The sequence below is a fragment of the Bos taurus genome, chromosome 4 (assembly GCF_002263795.3).
Source record: "Bos taurus isolate L1 Dominette 01449 registration number 42190680 breed Hereford chromosome 4, ARS-UCD2.0, whole genome shotgun sequence".
NCBI lineage: Eukaryota > Metazoa > Chordata > Mammalia > Artiodactyla > Bovidae > Bos > Bos taurus.
The window spans coordinates 5,265,191-5,284,082 of NC_037331.1; the positions used below are offsets into that span (position 1 = coordinate 5,265,191).

The 18,892-nt window shown below is 51.1% G+C and overlaps 1 protein-coding gene across 10 annotated transcripts in view; it reads left to right on the forward strand.

Moving 5' to 3' along the window:
• The window catches only part of GRB10 (growth factor receptor bound protein 10), a 221,338-nt gene that overhangs the window by 159,479 nt on the left and 42,967 nt on the right, over positions 1 to 18,892 (forward strand). The window lies entirely within an intron of this gene.

Below are 18,892 nucleotides of genomic sequence, written 5' to 3' on the forward strand. Positions count from 1 at the left end.
TGTGGCCTTGCAGCGCCCACAGAGCAGAGGCGGAGGAGGAGATTCTGGTCCATTTGATGTAAGGAATGTTCCATGTGTGGTGCTGTGGGGGACCACTGCATGGATGTAGGCGTGGCGAGCAGGGTCCAGTGGTCACATCCTGACTTGGGCCCAGGCTCAGGCTGCCCATCACCTGCAAGTCTGTAGCCCAGCCCCCCTCAAACCTCCCCCACATGGTCTCCAGTCTGGGAAGATGACCAGGAGGGAGCACCCTGGTGACAGTGACCAACAGGGCCTTGAGAATGCATCCCCAGAGGGCACCCCTGGAAGCCGACTGCTGCCTGCTCTCATCTGGCACGGGTCCAACCAGGAAATCCCTCCTCCACCGCTGCTTCCATCTCACGGACCCACTCCCCAGGGTGATTTGGGAGGCTTCCTCACACCTGGGCACTGCCACAGCCCTGCCCTCAGGAGCCCAGGAACTGCTGTGAGAGACAAGTGCCCGGAGGCACCAGCGGGTAGACATGGGACTTTCCAGCTGCAGGAAAAGCACCAGCCAGCAAAGCAGCTGCGACTGGAGGATGAGGAAATGGTACCTGGGTTGGAGGCAGAGAATGTTCCAGAAAGAGGGAGGGAAGGCAATCAGGAGGGACACGGGGTGAGATTGGGGGGCCTGGAGGCCTGGCAGGGATCCATCTCTGAGGAGCAAACTGTACCGAGTGTCTCAAGACAAGCAAGGCAGATTTTCTTTTTTTTAACTGAAGTATAACCAATTCACAATGTTGTGTTATCGTCTGCTGAACAGCAAAGTGATTCAGCTATACAGGTGTATGTACATTCTTTTGCATCTTCTTTTCCATGATTGTGCATCACAGGAAGTTGAGTATAGTTCCTGTTCTAGACTGTAGGACCTTGGGGTTAGCAGACCTTGTTGTTTATCCGTGTTATCTACATTGGGTTGGCCAGAACGTTTGTTCAGATTTTTTCACAGCAAACCCCAAATGACCATTTTGACCAACCCAGTGCTAGTTTGCATCTGCTAACCCCAACCCCCACTCCATCCTGTCCCCAGTCCCCTTCCCCTTGCAGAAGTCTGCATGTTGGATTTTATGCACAGGATGGCAGCTGTGGGGACAGCCAGGTAGGAGGAGGACACAGCAGGAGCTGAGGTCGGGGGACTGGATGGATTTGTGCAGAGCAACAGCGCATGGTGACTTCTTGCCTTTCTGTAGCTTTCTTGTCTCTATGATAACTTGCAGCTCTGCTTCACTCCTTTAAAAATATGTCCAACCCTGGCCTTGGGTGTTAGCGCCTAAATTCCATTCTCTACTCAGCAGTCAGGGCCTCACAGGAGATGCTTGATGGATGCAGGGGGTCCTGTCATGGGGAACGAGGAGCTTCTCGAAGGGCAAAGGTAACGGAGCAACTCAGGGCCGTGGAAAGGGCAGCAGGGGCCACCTTACAGACCAAGGTAACGTCACCAGCAACAGCCAGAGGGGGCATCCCGAGAAAGAATCCACTTCTGTGGGGCCAGAAACTCAAACCAGGACCCAGAACCTTCCAGTAAATGCCAGGCTCCTCAATGGTGTTGAGGTCCTAGAAGACCCCAAGAAACGAGAGATCGGGGACAAGCAAATCCAAGGAGACGTCTAGCTGATGGAGACCAAGGAGACGCCGGGCAGCTGAAGGTGGCCAGTGGGCCCAGAGGGGATCCTAAATTCAAAGATTGCCTTTTGGGGACTTCCTCGGTGGTTCAGCAGCTGAGACTGTGTGCTCGCAATGCAGGGGGCCCAGTTTCGATCCCTGGTCAGGGAACTGGAGGCCATGTGCGGCGATTGAGAGGTCACATGCCACAACTGAAAGAGTCTGCGTGCCCCAACAAGACCGAAGACCTCGCAGGCTGCAGTGAGACCCAGCGCGGCCAAACACACACCCGCGCATGTGTTCTTAGGAGCTGCCTTTTCCAAAAAGGATGCTACTCGGACACTGGCTAAATTTGACTGAAGTATGCAGACAGCTGATGGTAATGTGTGGATGTGATTTCCTCATTCCAGTCCTTGAACTGTGGTTAGAGTTGCTGTTTTTAGGAAATGTACATCAAGTTGTCCCGGGCTGCAGGGCCAGCTGTCTATGGCTCACTGTACTGGGCAGGCAGGGACAGAGGGTAAGAAGATGATAAAGCCAACGGGGCTACTGGGGAGCCTGCTGCTGCTGCTGGTTGGTTGCTGAGTTGTAACCGACTCTCTTAAGACCCTATGGGCTGCAGCCCGCCAGGCTCCTCTGTCCGTGGGGTTTCCCAGGCAGGAATGCTGGAGTGGGTTGCCATTTGCTCCTCCACGGGATCTTCCTGACCCCGGGATCGAACCCACGTCTTCTGCACTGGCAGGCGGATTCTTTACCATTGAGCCACCTGGGAAGCACATAAACCTAGATGGAAAACATGTGGAAAAATCATTGTACTAGGTTTCACACATTTTCCGTTAGCCTGAAATGTTCTCAAGATAAAATGCTGAACAAAGAAAAACAATGCGAAAAACCCAGTAAGCCTCTCTGTGCACAGATTTATGCAGGGTGCTTTTCCCCAAGAGGAGCAACATCCTAGAAAACATAACAGGAGTCCATCACGTCCTGTCACAGTCAGTACAAGTCCAAGGGAGACAAATGCGCACACCCTCCGGCCCTCCTGCCCCAACCAGCGACCCCGAGGGGTGAGGCGGCCGCCCTGGCTGGTTCTCTGCGACGTCCGAATCAGAGCGCTCAAACTGGTGCTGCTGGCAAAGGGAGACATGGCCCTGTCCTGGGAGAGCGTCAGCGAGAACACGCTGGTCCCTCTTTCCCTTCCTCCCACAAGGAACGCAGTAGCCACAGTCCTGTTGGCGTAGCGGGACGTGCTGAGTGGGTCTGTCTCTGCCACGCTCAGCCTCGATGCCAGTTCATATACACCGCAACCAAGGGAAAGAAATTCCTGCAGTGTTAGTGTCGGAGCCTCAAACTGTGAAGGGTCCTCAAGTAAAGAAAATGTGCAGGACCATAAGTAAAACACTACGTTTCCTCCAAGGCCGTGCCAGCCCCAGAGGGATGCTGCTGGCTGGTCTCCTTGGGACTCTGTACCAGGATGTCCAGAACCCACAGGAGGAAGGTCTTGTCACCAAATCTGCGCCGCCGGAAGGCTGACTTTAGATGCCCCCTTTTGGCCTGGGTAGGTTCTTTGTGCAGATATTTGGGGGTTTGATAAGCAGGCTCTGTAAACAGCAGTAGCACCTTTTCCTGACTTGTTGCTGCTCCAGCTGGGTGGTCAGCTGGCAGCCATGTGGTCTCCAGTGTTTTTTCTTTTTCTTTTGGGGGGTGTTGGGCCAGGGTGTGGACTTCAGAGAGCAGACAGCACCCTTCCTGCTCAGGGCTTTTCTGTCTGGAAACAACCCGTAAGCAGCCATGCAAAGCTGAAGCTGTTGTTGGGAAGATATTCCTTCGTTTATGAAAGAGAGGTTTTGTGTCTGAAATCTCAGCAGGTTCTGAGGGGACCTGGTTTGCATGCCACAGGATGTTCATTGGTGCCCACGAGGCCCTCACAGATACAATTCCTGGCCAGAGGTCAGCAGAGAGGTGACCCTGGCCCGTGGCCGTGTGGTATGGGCTCCAGCCTCCTGCTGTGGCACCTCTCCAGTCCTGCCCAAGTCTCCCCTAGGGGCACACACTGGTGCCCAGGGCACGGTTGGCGAGGAGGGCGAGCCACGGCGGCTCCAGCCTGCTGCCAGTGCCCGGAAGGATGCTGCCCAGGAGCCAGCCTGGCCTCCCAGCCGGCCTGGCTCAGGGGAGCTGCCAGAACAGAGGTTAAGGAGGACCCGTGATCTGTGCTCAGCAGATACTTATCATTAGTAACCGGGTACCAAGCGGGGGAAAAAAATCTTCACTTTATTCCACGCACACTGTTTTATGTACCAAGAATGTCATGAGCCTATGAAATGTGAGGTGATGAAACTGAACTGTGTTAGTGAAGGAAGGGATGCGGACCCTTCAAGAATCAAAGGAGCATCTAGTGCTAATAATTCCTAGTCATACACTAACTCAGGTGTCCTCAGCCAGAGTAAGAAGCAAAGACAGTGTCGGGGATGCATAAGAAAAACCATTCTGGTAGAAAGACCTGAAGAGCGTAAAGAAGGCCTGTTTGGTGTCAGTTCTCACTGGTGCCGTGCTGCCATGACTCCTGGTTATTTTTAGGGTGGTTTTGGTCAGAAGCAGTGGAAGTCTCCAAATCCATCTCACCCTGCTGAGGGGTTCTTGGACCTCTGATGAGCATGGCTCTCTCTGGATCTCAGGTAAGACTGTTCTGTCTCACCTGAGTGACCAAGGAGCCGCTTGTTCCTGTTCTTTTAGGAGCAGCTGGGTCTGTGACCCCAACCCCCTGAAGGCCCTTCATGTCTTATTCTCCGTATCCATCTTCTCTAGAGTAATTTGGAATTCCCCTAATAAAGACAAGCAGCTTGTATAACTCTGAGGTTGTCACGGCAAGTGGGCTGTCACAGAGACCAGAACAGATGCCCTCCTGCTGTGGCAGAGGCCCTGGTGGCATCGTAGGGACCTGCTGCCCAGCAGGCCAGGTCTCAGGGACCCTAAGGAGGCCTACAGAACTCCCAGCTGGGTGCTGCTCTTTTCTCTTTATCCTGGATACCAGTCCACTTACTTTTATGGGTGGGGTGCTTGTTTTAATTTAGTTTTATATTGTCTTAGTCACTGAATCAACCCCATATGCAACCAGGAGCACACATCAGATTCACAAACTTGAAATCCAAACTCCTACCTAAAGATTCCAGAATAGGCAGGGTCCCTTCCCCAGGAAAGACTCACGCAGACCCCCGAGGTGTCACAGTGGGAGCAAGAACAGCCTCGGGCCTGGGGTCTTGGGCGGCGAGGGGCTGTCACTGGGTTCCAGGCTGCTGAAAGGTTGAATTTTATGGGAACCTAGAAGAGGCCAACCAGATTTCACCTCTGAGCATGAGAGGTTCCCCCTTTAGAAGAGTGGTTTTGGCCTTATAAAGCTGCTGTCGAAAACCATGTGGTTCTGGTTTAAAAGCAGAGACATCTGTGCTCTAGAGCAGGTACCCAGAGAAGGAGCCAGCCTCTCCAAGCATCAGAATACCATGAACAAGGCATCATGATTTATTCACTGTGCTCCAGCAGTTATCAGCTCTTTGGAGGAAGAGCTGAATTAGGGTCTTATCCTTTATTGCATATTACTATGAACGGTATGGCACCTCCCTCCCCAGTTCAGACGTGAAGTCCTGAAACCCCTGAGACCTTTGACTATGACTCTGTTTGGGAATAGAGTAGTTACAGATGTTAGTCATTAAGTTAAGATGTGCTCGTGCTGGAGTAGGTGGGCCAACCCAGTAGGACTGGTGTCCTTATAAAGAAGGGACATTTGGACCCACACAGAGGGGAAAGCCCTGAAAATGCAAGCAGTGATCAGGGTGATGTTTATCTGCCAGTGATGGCCAGCAGGTCCCCAGGAGCTGGGGGAGAGGCATAGAAGGTAACACTGCTCATAACGCTCAGAGGGGACCACCTTGTCTCTGATGTCCAGTGTCCAGAACTGTAGGATAGTACCGCTGGGCGAGCCACCCCATTTGTGTGCACGTGTGTGTGCTAAGTCGCTTCAGTCGCGTCTGACTCTTATGACCCCATGGACTGTGCCCACCAGGCTCCCTGTCCCTGGGATTCTCCAGGCAAGAACACTGGAGTGAGTTTCTGTACCCTCTTCCAGGGGATCTTGCCAACCCAGGGATCGAACCTACAGCTTCTGCATGGCAGGCGGATTCTTCACCACTGAACCACTGAGGAAGCCCTTGTATGTACATAGACGGAAATAAATTCTAGGTGGCATAAACTGTTAATAAAAATTCAACTCCTGGTGGGAGCTCCCTGTGCTTGAGACCCAGGATTGGACTTTGGGTCTTTATTCCAGCTGATCCCAGAGCCATCCCCTCCATGGGAGAGAAGTCCATCAGAGGTTGACTCCCCTCCCCCAAAGGTCTTCACAAAGCAGTCTCTCCTTCGTCTGCATCCTTCCAGAGAAGCTAGTCTGTTCAGATAGACCACACAGTTTGGCAAGTGGGGGCATTGAACACAGGGAAGAGTAGGGACTACACTGGCCTGACTTACTACTAAGTCACCTGTGCTCAACCAGGGGCCAAAACATGAGTTGTTTTAAATTATAAAAGTAACACATGCTCACAGGAAGATCAAAAAGTGAAACTTAAATAGTACAAGGCAGTCTGCAATAAAAAGTAAAGTTCCCTTTCTCCTCATTGCCCAGCTCTCGCCTCATTCTTCAGGCATGAGCAGTGTGGATGGATGTTGTCTATCTTGTCCAGAATTTACCTGTGTTATCACATTTCCACCAAAAACCTCCTGGCACTCCACTGAGTGGGGATCGTACTTGGTTTAACCTAACCCTCTTATGACAAACAGTGTCATTGTTTGCAGTTCTTTCTTATTGTAAACAAAGCTGAAACGAACATTCTTGCATATGGGTCTTTGGTCACTTAATGGTGGAGAGCTGGGTGGTTAGGTAGATGATGGGTAGGTAGATAGATAGATATACTGGTAAACTTAGATTCTCAGCACAGCGATTGCTGATTAAAGGCTGCGTGTGTTTATGACTCTCTGTGTGTGTATGAAGCTCATTTTTATAATTGTCATCAGAGGGCTGTGTACCCTGTATGGTACAATGAGAAGGCCCTGGAGCCTGGCTGACCCCTGCTCAAGGAGCAAAGGAACCCAGTATGGGTGTCTTGTGTCTGATTTCACTGGCCCCCGAGCGGCAGCTAAGTCACTCCCCCGTGATGAAACCGACTCCAAGCAATCCGTCATTTCCATTGGCTGTTTCTGAAGCTTCAAGAAACTCTAGAAGGTATTTACTGAGCCCTTCTGGGAGCAAAGAGACAGACCCAAAGGGAGGTTTGCAGCAGGGGCGCTTGCTTAGGCGTCGCGCTGGAAGCCCCTGAGTTGGAGACCCCGTGGCCGCAGGGCGGGGTAGGGTGCGTGCTGCCGCGTTTAGGCACTTCACTCTTTCTGGCGTTGCATCTTCTGAGTCCATGTTGGACAGAGCCTTGTGCTTTCCTGGTTGTTGAGGAGCTGGTCCCACTGGCGTTTGGCTTACGTTTCGCCCCTGCGGATCCCTGGTCTAAGGTGAGCAGAGCTGAGCAGCCCTGCTGCTCGTACAGATGGACGGTGCTGCAGCCCAGGGATCCAGCCTCAGCCCTCAGCAAAGGGTTTCCCTTCTGTGGCCTGATTTTAGTTACGAAAATGCAGCAAACAGGGATGCCCACTGATAACCAATGAACATGTTCTGCTTTTTAAGGAACTTCTCAGTAATTACTGTCACTAACTCTTGATCTTTAGCGGTATTCTTGTAATCTCACCATAATGGTAGATAAGTTGACTTTCCCAAAAATCAAGTGTTATTGGTGGTACAAAGGTTATTAGTATAAGGTCATTCCTAGCAGATATGTTTTGGAGGGGAGTTGGGATTTTGAGAGTGAAAATTGTATCTACAGATACGAATTCTTGACTCTTAATAAAAATGGTAGCCCCGCCCAGCAGCCGTGTGGGGTTCACTGTCCGCATGTTCTGGACCCAAGGAAAGTCTAGAGGTTGTGGTCCCTTTGTAACCTAGCCACTCATGTCTCTCTCAGCTCCTCGGATTTCACTTTTTTCTAAACTTCCAGTATATCTGTCAGTCTTCAGGTGTATTGTGTTCTTTGCATCCAGCTGTGTGTCCTCCCCTGCCCGCTCCCTGCTAGAACAACGTCAGCACAGTAGCAGGGCAGCGGCTGGGACGCCTGTGCTGGCCCAGTAGGCGCGAGCCAAGGTCTGCATAGGATATGATATTGCGCCCTCATTGAGCGGGGGGAGGCGGGGGTCGGGGGATGCTGCTCAGGGCGCAGCTGGAGGCCCCCTCGTCCCTAAAGACCACGTAAGACCTGCCCTGCCTCTCATGTCAGACGTTCGCTGAAACTGGATGCTGGTAAATGCATTGCAGAGCTTGAGATAAAGATAGTACATTGGCCTGAGGGCAGAGCCACCTTAGTCAGTGCGGCTCCGGCGGTCTGGGGGGCTGATCTGTGGGGTGGCCTGCCCTGCCATCACAGAACAGAGGGACAGGCAGTGGCGAGGGGATGCCGCATTGCGGCTCTGTCTGACGGGCTCTCTGCGCGGCCGCCGCGCAGTGCTCCGGCGTGGACGTGGGCTTTCCGAGGGCAGGTGCCGCCGCACACCTGTGTGAACCGAAGCGCGGTCTTTGCATTCTGCACATTTTCCTGACCCCGACCGGGGCTGAACACCCTGATGCCTGCGGATTTGAGGTCCTAAACCTCCTGACAGTGAAAACAGATACTTCCTGGGGAAGGAGGAGGAGCCTCTTGGTGCAGAGCGCTGTCTTTGTGACCCTGCCCCCTGTCGGTGACGGCAGGCGTGAGATGCTGATTGAGGAGGGACCTGTGTGTCATTATTGTCACACGATGTGTTTTTTAAACTTTTACTTTGAAATAACTTCAAACCTATAGAGCAGCTGCAGTAGCGACACAGAGCACTCCTGTAGATCTTGGCTCAGATTCCCTAGTCGCTCACATGCTGCCCCATTTAAACCATTTTCCTTGCTCCTGTACATTTATGCCAATGTGTATAGATGTGTGTATAACAGGAGGCACTGTAGCACACAGCACTTACCAAAATCAGGGTGTTCACATTAATAAGTGCAGGGATCCAAACCTTAGTCAGAGTCTCTAATTGTCCTTTAAAAAATATATATATATATTGGAATATAGTTGCTTTACAATGTTCTGTTAGTCTCTGCTGTACAACAAAATGGATCAACTATGCATAGACCCACTCTGTTTTGGATTGCTTTCCATTCAGGTCACCACAGAGGGCTGAGTAGCCTTCCCTGTGTTGCACAGCAGATTCTCATTAGTTACTATTTTATACGTAGTATCAATAGCGTATATACATCAGTTCAGTCTCCCAACTCGTCTCACTGGCCCGCCTTCCCCCGGGACCCACACATCCTCCCAGTGTCCTTTATGGCTTCTTTTTTTCTGGTTCATGAACCCATACAGGTCCCACCTCTGTACTGGCCTGAGTGTCTCTACTCTCCTTCCACGTGGGGCCCAATCTGGCCACTCCATTTCCTCTATCACATACGCGGTGACTAGAGCCCTGTCTTTGCTTTGTAGGAGGTTTCTTTGGGGCCCCTTCAGGCTGTACATGGTGGGCAGACCACAGGCAGCTGCCTCCTTCTCGGGGCGGGAGTTCAGGACGCTGTGATGCTGGTTTCTCTTGTCACTAATGTTGGTATGCATTAGTCCTGTTGGCTAGGTTTCTCCATTGCGATGTGGCGTCTTTCCCTTGTAACTAGAAAGGAGTTGAAAGGAAGAGAGCTTGGAGCCATGTTACACGCGTCCTCCTCCAAACTCCTTTGGCTGGTTTTGTCAAATATTACCGGTTCCCGTGTGGCGACTCCCATTCTGGCGTTAATCTATCAGTCGGCCTTCAGCCGTGAGGATGAGCAGCGCTTCCCTCCCAGCTGTGTGTCTGTGTGTGCGTTTATTCGTCGTAAGAGCAGGTTAATGGTTACTGGATCCCGTGACTCGTGGCCACTGCAGTCCTTGTTTGGTCTGACCTCACATTGTCCCAGTGATGTGGGGCCATCCCGGGCCCTGGATTATGTTCAGCAGCACTCATGCCTCTGCCCACAGAGGATAGTAGTGCCCCCAACACACACCACTTGTGACAAGCAGAAATATCTCAGACGTGGCCAAATGTGCCTCGGTGGGGGCGTGGGGGGTGTCCAGCCCCCGTCAGGAACCACTCAGGGCAGGAAGGGGTACTGCTTTCTCTACTACATTTTATGATTCATAAGAGAGAACGTGGGTTCAGTTCTTCAAATAGATTAGCCAGGAGAAGTCTTCAAATTTGCTTTATTTCTCCTGGTGGCTTTCTTTATCCTCCTTTTAATATGAGGAATAGAACCTGTGCAAACCTGTAGAATAGTGGTGAAGCCCACATGCCCCCCACCCAGACCCCACAACTGTCAAACCACACCCCCTTGTATATTATATTGTTCTGAGCCAAATTCCAGCCATCATATCGTTTATCTATAAATCTTTCAGTCTATTTCTATAAAAGATCCAGACTGTTTTCTTAACAATACTATGAATACCATTGTGACACCTAATTCCTCAATCTCACTTTTGAAAAACTTTGTACTCAGGTAGGAATTGCATTTACACTGCATGTCTGCAACCCTAGTGCCATGAATTCCCTTACAAGACACTGCCACCCCAGGGAAGGGCTTGGCCGTGGGAGTTTGCTCCCCCGGGGGCTCTGATCCACACTGAAAAACCCAGTCCCAGGCCACCTTGCAAGTTTCAGCACCACATTCATCCCTCAGGGCTGCCTGCGCCCAGCAGAGCTAGAGAGAGAACCCAGTCAGCAGACCCCTTACAGGTCATCTGGTCAACCCCTGCTCTGGGCATGGCACAGCCTTCACCACCCCCAGGATGGACGGGCCATGATGGGGCCTCTTTTCTCAAGGACCATCACTCCTTCTCATCGTGGGCTTCAGCTGCTTGAAATACAAAGCAAACTTCAAATTCTTGGATTTTCAACTGCTTAGACCAGAAACAGTTGAAAGCCCCATAGAAGTCTCTGAGGTTAGCAGAAGCCCAGGGTGAACTTCCTGCCAAGTGCTCCCTCTTCCTGAATTGGTGCTGTGGACAGTCTTTGTCCTGCAGCCTGTGGGGAGTGGGATCTTTTAGGCACATGGTGCCCCAGGAGGAGGAGTCGAGAGCAGTGTGTCTGGAGTGAGCGTATGCGGGGCACTTGCTCTGGGCTGTGGTGTTGCATGCATTTCTGTGAGTGACACTCACCATCAGCCTGTGTAACATCCCTCTGTTTGGGGTCGAGGATCTGGGGTGGGATGGCTCGTGCAGGGAGTGGAGAGCAGGAGCTTGAATCCCATGCTGGCAGCTTCTACAGTCTCCGTAATGATGCACTTAGAAAGCGTGGGGTTGGGGGTGGGGAGCGGGGTGCCTTAGACATCCAGGAGAGGGGGGCCAGCACCCAGCGCTTGCTTGATGAGTGCTTATTTAATGGGTGGTGGAGGTTCGGAGATGCTCAGAGGAGACCTGTGCTTTAAGGAATAGTATGCATCCTGCCAAACACATGTCATCTCCTTTCTTGGAAATATTTCCCCTATTAGAGGTGGTACTCTGGGGAAATTGACATCCGGCCATTTACCCTGAGAAAATAATTCATGCCACACTCCAAGACTCATGTAAAGATGTGCCAGGGCGCTCTGTGAGAAGAAGGATCACTGAGAAGCCACTGAGTGGGCAGCCCTGGGACAGCACCGCCTTCCTCACAGCCATGAGCAGAAATCCCCCACTAGCACTAATACACCAGAGAAATACAATGACCTGGGTATAACGTGATGTTGCTGGTGTAACGTGAAGCTTGACACCACGATTGCAAAACCTCAGACGCCATCTGAGCCCAGTGGTGTCCATGCATCTATTTATAAACAGCTGTGCAGGAGAAGACAGGAAGGACACACTCGAGAACTGTAACTGTGAATCTGGGAGTTGTCAGCGGTGGTCACATTCTTTCCTTTGTCCTGTATGTGTTTTCCAAACATGTTACAGTGAAACCTGTGAGAAAAGATGAATGTGTCTGTGTTCCCCTGAATGACTTGGGTTAAACGTGGCTATATTTCAGTACAAACACGACTGCTGCTGTCGCTGGTGTAGGGCTGGTTGACCAACTAAAAGTTATACTCAGATCAGTCCCCCTGTTGGCCAAGGGTCAACTGTATATGTATGTGTGTATGCATGTGTGTTTGTGTGTGTACATTTTTGTGTATATGCATGTGTGTATATTTATATACATGTGAAGGACAGGGACGCCTGGCGTGCTGCAGTCCATGCAGTTGCAAAGAATCAGACATGCCTTAGCAAGAACAACAAAAACGTATGTGCATGTGTCAGGAATGTCCCCTCTATATGATCCCGTCTGATCCTGACTTGGCATATCCTGGAGGCCACCACCCTTGTCCTTACACAGAGCTCAGAGCGTGGGAACACCCGTGTCGCCTGTGCCTGAATGAGGTCCTCTCCTTTACGTTGTAAAGCAGCCATCCTCCACAGGTCTCAGGGCCACGGGCGGGCAGGCAGGACGGGGCACCTCTCGGCAGAGACTCGCACACACCCTGCATGACCCGGAGCCCAGCCATGGTGCCTAGTCCTGGAAGCTTGCGGGAAGGGGAGCCTTGTAGATGAGAATGGTTTAGCGCAGGGCTGCAGAGTCACAGCAGGTCACTGCGGTGGAGTGGAAGCCTCAGCTGTGCTCTGGGGCCCAGGAAGAAGGGAGGCAGAATGGCAGGCAGGGGGTAGTGCCTCCCCGGGTGAACAGGCAGTCAGAGCAGCAAGCCGGGCCAGGCCCCAAGCACTCTGCAGAGAAAGAGATGTGAACAGACACTCCCAGGACAGCTCAGGACCCTGCTAGTGGGGGGCCAGGTGGGCCCCCAGAGCAGCCCTGTGCATGCAAGGACTCTGATGCCCAGAGAAGGGCTGAGAATCTTCTCTGAGCTCCATGGAAGTGGGACCTCTTGGTTCCTCTATACCTCAACGAAAGAGAATAGGATTTGCCGGGGAAGAGGGGCAGGGGTGAACCATTTTTGACGGTTTATTGAATTTGTTATAATATTGCTTCTCTTGTTTATGTTTTGATTTTTTGCCTTTAAGACTTGTGAGATCTTAACTCCCCGACCAGGGATCAAACCCACACCCCCTTCACTGGAAGGCAAAGTCTTAACCACTGGACCACCGGAAAGTCCCTGGGATGTTTTTAAAACAGCTGTTATTTTTATTTCCTGTAAGATACCACTCTGTACAAATTGCTTTTCTCAAAGTAATAGGCTGTATGTATCTATTCTAGGAAACTTGAAAAGAAATATAGGTGAGCCAGTCAAAACTGATCCTGCCAGGTAGTGACTTGGAGGTGCCAGCAGAAAGCCTTGCGCCCTGAATCTTGCCCACGAGCACCAGGCAACGAGGGTGTCCCTGGGGGGCTCCAGATCTGTGCTTGACTTCCGGGAACTACTTTGTGAGTTGATTTAGAACTTTAACTCCTTTAGAAAGGATTGTGAGGACTTACAATATTTTTAATTGTCTCTGAAACCTTGAAATCAATAGATTATAACACAGACCCTTGTTTTTTTAAAAGTCCCTTTGGGTCCCCGTTGTTGAACAGAATGATGCTAATGATGTTGCAGTGTATGGTGGGCCCATGTGATCGTCCGTAGCAGCTTCAGTTGTCATTCCTTGTGGCTCAAAAGAACATCAGTTTAGAACAGAACTGAAAACAGAAGTCAGTGGAATTACATTCTTTTCACTAAAACAAACTCAGCCCAGCCCTGGCCCTGCCCTAATCTGAAGTACATCTAATTTCGTCCACATTTGCTAGGCCTGCCCCACATGGGGGCTCTGAGGGCCCCCGGGGAGAAGCCTCTTGCAGACAGAGAGAAAGGCAGTCAGCAGAGGCCCTGCTTCAGACCTGGGCCCCAGTGGACCCGTCTCCTCCCTCTGGGAGAGTGGTCCTCCCGTCTTGGGGCTTGCACCCTGTGTCTGGTTGGGAGAGAGGGATGCTGACCTTGGAGGGAGTTCGCGTGGGGCCCCGCTGTGGCCTCTGCAGTGCTCAGGAGCGTACCGCCACTGCCCAGGCACCACCGGCTTTGCTGTTTTCCCTCCTCAGAAGCCCGGCCACACCAGGATTTCCTCCGCACCTCCCAACCCTATCACCCAGTCTTCCCTCCCTTTTGATTTTTTTTTAATTGAAATATAGTTAGTTCACAATATGTTGGTTTCATCTTTACAACAAACTGATTCATCTTGCCTGGAGAATCCCATGGACAGAGGAGCCTGGCAGGCTGCAGTCCAGAGGGTGGGCAAGAGATGGAAATGACTGAAGCAACTTAGCACACGGAAAGCACATGTATATGTATCTCCTTGTTCAGATCTTTTCCATCGTAGTTTATTACGAGACACTGGATATAGCCCCCTGAGCTGCGTGGTCGGAGAAGGCAATGACACCCCACTCCAGTACTTTTGCCTGGAAAATCCCATGGACGGAGGAGCCTGGTAGGCTGCAGTCCACGGGGTCTCTAGAGTCGGACACGACTGAGCGACTTCACTTTCACTTTTCGCTTTCATGCATTGGAGAAGGAAATGGCAACCCACTCCAGTGTTCTTGCCTGGAGCATCCCAGGGATGGGGGAGCCTGGTGGGCTGCCGTCTGTGGGGTCGCACAGAGTCGGACACGACTGACACGACAGCAGCAGCAGCAGCAGCTGCACGGTAGGACCTTGCTGTTCATGTTTTCTACGTAGTGCTCTGTATCTCTTACCCCCAAACTTCTAATGAACCCACCCCTCCCTTTCGCCTTCGGTAACCCAAAGTTTTCTGTGTCTGTGAGTCTGTTTCTGTTGTGTAGACGAGTTCACTTGCACCATTTTCTGAGATTCCACATATAAGTTACATCGTATGGTATTTCTCTTTCCTGCCCTGCTTCACTCAGCAGTCTCTAGGTCCATCCACGTTGCCACAATGGCATTATTTCACACTTTTTCGTGGCTGCATAGAATTCCATTGTATATGTACCACATCTTCTCTATCCGCTTCTCTGACGACGGATACTTAGGTTGTTTCTTGTGAATAGTACTGCTGTGAACACTGGGGTGCACGTGTCCTTTCAAATTAGAGTTTTCATCTTCTCTGAATACACGCCCGGGGTGGGATTGCAGGATCACATGGCAGCTCTTCTCCTTAGCTGTTTTTAGGAACGTCCATTCTGTTCTCCACGGCGGCCGTGCCAGCTCACAGACCCGCCCACAGCACAGCAGGGCTCTCTTCTCTCCACGTCCTCTCCTTTGTTAGTTGTCTTAGACTTTCTGACCCATGTGAGGTGCTCCCTCACTGTGGTTTTGATTCACATCTCTGTAATCAGTAGCGGTGCTGAGCATCTTCTAGTGTGGCCTCCCTTTCAATATTGATCTTCCCGCCTGGATGCCCCCTGGTGGCCCTTGGATACAGCCTGGCTTCTCCCTAAGGGTTTACCCACAGGATTTACAGCAGGCTTCAGGAGTTAATGAGAAGCCCAGCATACATCCTCACTTTGAAAATGTATTTAAGCAGGAACCAGAGAGCTTTTGAACTGAGAAGAAAGTTGGATGATAAAGAACTGAGACAAGCGCTCAGCTCAGACCCAGCAGGCTCTCTGGGTCCTGTGCCGAGGACAGGCTATGTCCTCGGCTCAGCCACAGCACTGAGAGGCCACCGACCCCCCCAGGGATGCCCGGCACCTCGGCTGACCCTGGGACAAAGCGCTGAGAGGCCTCCGTTTGCTGTTTTCAGGGGTTGGTCTCTGCCAGTGTCAAGAGTCTGCAGGATTTGGACAAGACTCCGACCTGCAAGGCCCCAGCAGGAAATGTCTGGTCCCCGAAGCAGAAATAAGGGTGGCAGGAGGGAGGTGCCCACTGTCTGTCTGCCTGTTGAGGGCCGTGGACATGATGTATCTTCAACCCCAGCTCTTCTTAAACTCCTTCCTGCAAGTTTGCACAGATCCAAGCTCTTGCTCCCCTCTCTGTACAGTGGATGCAGCAAAGGTGTCAGCAGAGCTGCAGGAAAGATGGAACCTCTGTTACCACATCAAGGCTTTTAGAACGGGCTGCAGCACCAAGCCAGTCAGAGGACTGCATATGGTAGAACCTTCCTCCCCCTATTAACCCTGAGATGGAGGAGTCTCAAGCTGTTGATGTAATTATCCCTCCCTAATATTATTTTTTAATTCAAAGTTTATTTATTTTTATCATTTATACAGCAAGAAAGCAATGCAGTCCAGGAATTTATTACAAATTTCAGAATCAGAATTCTGCCAAGCAGATGGCATACATTCTCATATTTTCTAAGTATATAAGGAGGTGTTATGTTGAACATGATTTGCTCTTTTTTTAGTTTTTTGGTATTTAAAAAATTGTTCTACTTTAGAGAGTTTATATACTAGGATATAGTTGATTTACGGTGTTGTGTTCGTTGCAAGTGTACAACACAGGGATTCAGTTAATACACATACATAGATCTATTCTAGGCTTCTCTGGTGGCTTAGGTGGTAAAGAATCTGCCTGCAATGTGGGAGACCTGGGTTTGATCCCTGGGTTGAAAAGATCTCCTGGAGAAGGAAATGGCAACCCACTCCAGTATTCTTTATTCTTGCCTGGAGAATTCCATGGACAGAGGAGCCTGGCGGGCTACAGTCCATGGGGTCACAGGGAGTCAAACCTGACTGAGCAACTAACACTTTCATTTTCATATCTAGTCTTTTCTCAGATTCTTTTCCCATATAGGTTATTCTGTAATAAATGGTAGTTTTGTCTTTAAAAGCAATTAGCCACTTAATTTCCTTTGCAGTGCAAAAATGGAAAATTCAGCAGTTGGCTTTTCCGAGTGAATTGTTCCCACTGAATCTCAGCGATCATGAGGTCTGCTGTCTTAATTGCAAACCGGAGTCGGTCATGGCTGTCTGGGTCTAGTCCCCCACCCCTCACCTGTGTCTCAGGCCTTCAGCGAGCTCTTGCCTTGTCCCCAGCTTTCAGGGCATCTGAGGGCACCCCAGGGGTGGGCAAAGGAGGCCAGGAGCTTTGTGGAAGAGGCTCCCATTAGCCCCAGCCAGGCTGACCCCGTGAGGCTGCTGCCAGATCCCGTCTTTACAGGCACAGAGAGGCCGGGTCCAGCCAAGTCCCCATGGCTAGTTGCTGATGAGGCCAGATTGCAGTGGGTCTGATTCTCCCCAGAACCCCTGCCTCAACCAGGAGGGTCATGAATGATGCTTCCTCTTCCATCACTGGGGTCACAGAGCCAGGGAGTGACCGGGCCAGACTGGCGCTGCTGGTCTGTGCTCCGAGTCCTGTCCTCCCAACCACCTCGCAGGACCCAGATCTGTGTGTTCCCCAAACAGGTTTACCCTGAAGCCCTGTGTGCCCTCGGGGTCGATCTCATCCTGGCTGAACTGTGAGTTAGTGGAGCGGAGGCCTTGGCAGGCCAACAGAGAAGAAGCTCCTGCATCCCGCCCTCACAGGACCATGAGCATCTCACTTGGGAGCTTAGCCTGCTCCCCAGCATCCCTCAGCCCAGGCCTGCTGCACCAAAGGCTGAGATGGAAGACCCTCTCTTGTTTCCAGAATGAGCCCAGCCCTGCCCAGTTGCTGACTGCAGGGGTGGTGGGCACAGGGCAAGACGCCCCTTCTGGAGCTGCTGGCTTTAGAGGCTAGCAGTTCCAACAGCACCTTCCTTTGTGTATCTGTGTTGGTTACACTCTCCTCCCGAGCTTGTCAGGCTCCATGGGTGAGACTGTGAGCGTGTTTGGTGGCTTCCTTGGCTTTCTGCCTTGGGGCCTGTTTAATCTGGTCAGCAGGCCCTGGTGACTTTGGAGCAATAACTGGATGGCGCGGTGTCAGGGGCGGAGCTGACAGTACGGGATCTGAGGTCCTGTCCTGGCAGCCTGTGACCCTCATGTCTGTCTGTGTCACAGGCTGCAGCCCACCTGCCCCACCCCCAGCAGGTCCCTGGCTCTGGGGATCTGAAAGCTGGGGATGTGGCCACATGACAAAGCACATCTTAGATTTTAATACTAGGTCTATATTTAGACCTCTGGGAGCATGGTCTTGGAGCAAAGGGAAGTGAAGAAAGAGTTTAAAGGAAAGTGCAGTAGGACTGAAAAGAAGATTTAAAAGCTGCTGCTATAGCTGATTTAGGCAGGAAAAGACTTGGAGAGAGACAGGAAACACACTTCAGCCTAATTTAAATTTCCTAGGGAAGATATTATTCGTTGTAATCACAGATACGTTCACTTAGAAACTTAGGAAAGAAGGAGAATTAGGAACATGCTGATTTGGGTATTTGTATGTATGCACTGCTGTGGAAGATTTATATATTTATGATTTACATATTTATGATTATACATGTACTTATATTTAGCATATATATCAGTTGTATGAATTCTTTTTCTAGGTTTGTTTTTCTTTTGTATTAATGTATTTGTTCTTACAAAGTTTTTACCTATACACCAGAGACATGTTTTCTTTGTTAAAATTCCATTTTGTTTTCATAAACTCAGTCATGTTATCTGTATTTGAATATTTAATTGGTTTTGGAGAAGTAGAACTGTCGTTCAGTGAAACGTCAATTCCAGAAAAGACGTGGAGTGGGTTTCATTTAAGATGAATGTGAGTTATAAGCAGGCTCCTGGGTCCTGATCCCCCCCCAGGTTGGAGGGCTGGTGGAGAGGTGGTGGGAACAGTGACCCTGCCCCACTGACAGCTCAGTCCCCGGGGTGGTCCTGCCTGCCCTCTGGCTCTGAGACTCTAAGTCTGCTGTGGACAGTCCTCAGGGGAACACACCCTCCCTGTGGACTTCATCTCAGCAACTCACCGTATCCTGCGAGACTCCTCGCAGTGGAGAGAAATGTTCCAAGTCTGCATTTAATCAAAACTCGAGAAAAAGGACTTGGAGCGGGGAGGGAGGGCGTGGAGCCAGCTCCTCAGGACCAGCTGACACTTGGGCCACAGAAAGCTCCAGCTCCAGACTTGCAAGTGATAGCATGCCTTGCCGGGCTCAAGGTTGCTGAGAGATTTGGCAGCCAGGCCTGAGTTCAGAGAACACACGTGCTCGGGCCAAGCGTCCTGCCTGGGCATCAGGACCGTGGGGAGGAGTAAGCGGGCATTTTGCTGGAGCACTGGTCTGAGCCTCGTGTTGTTGTCCTGTTGTCATCGCCTCCAGCTCGGGCAGGAGCACCGAGTAGGGGA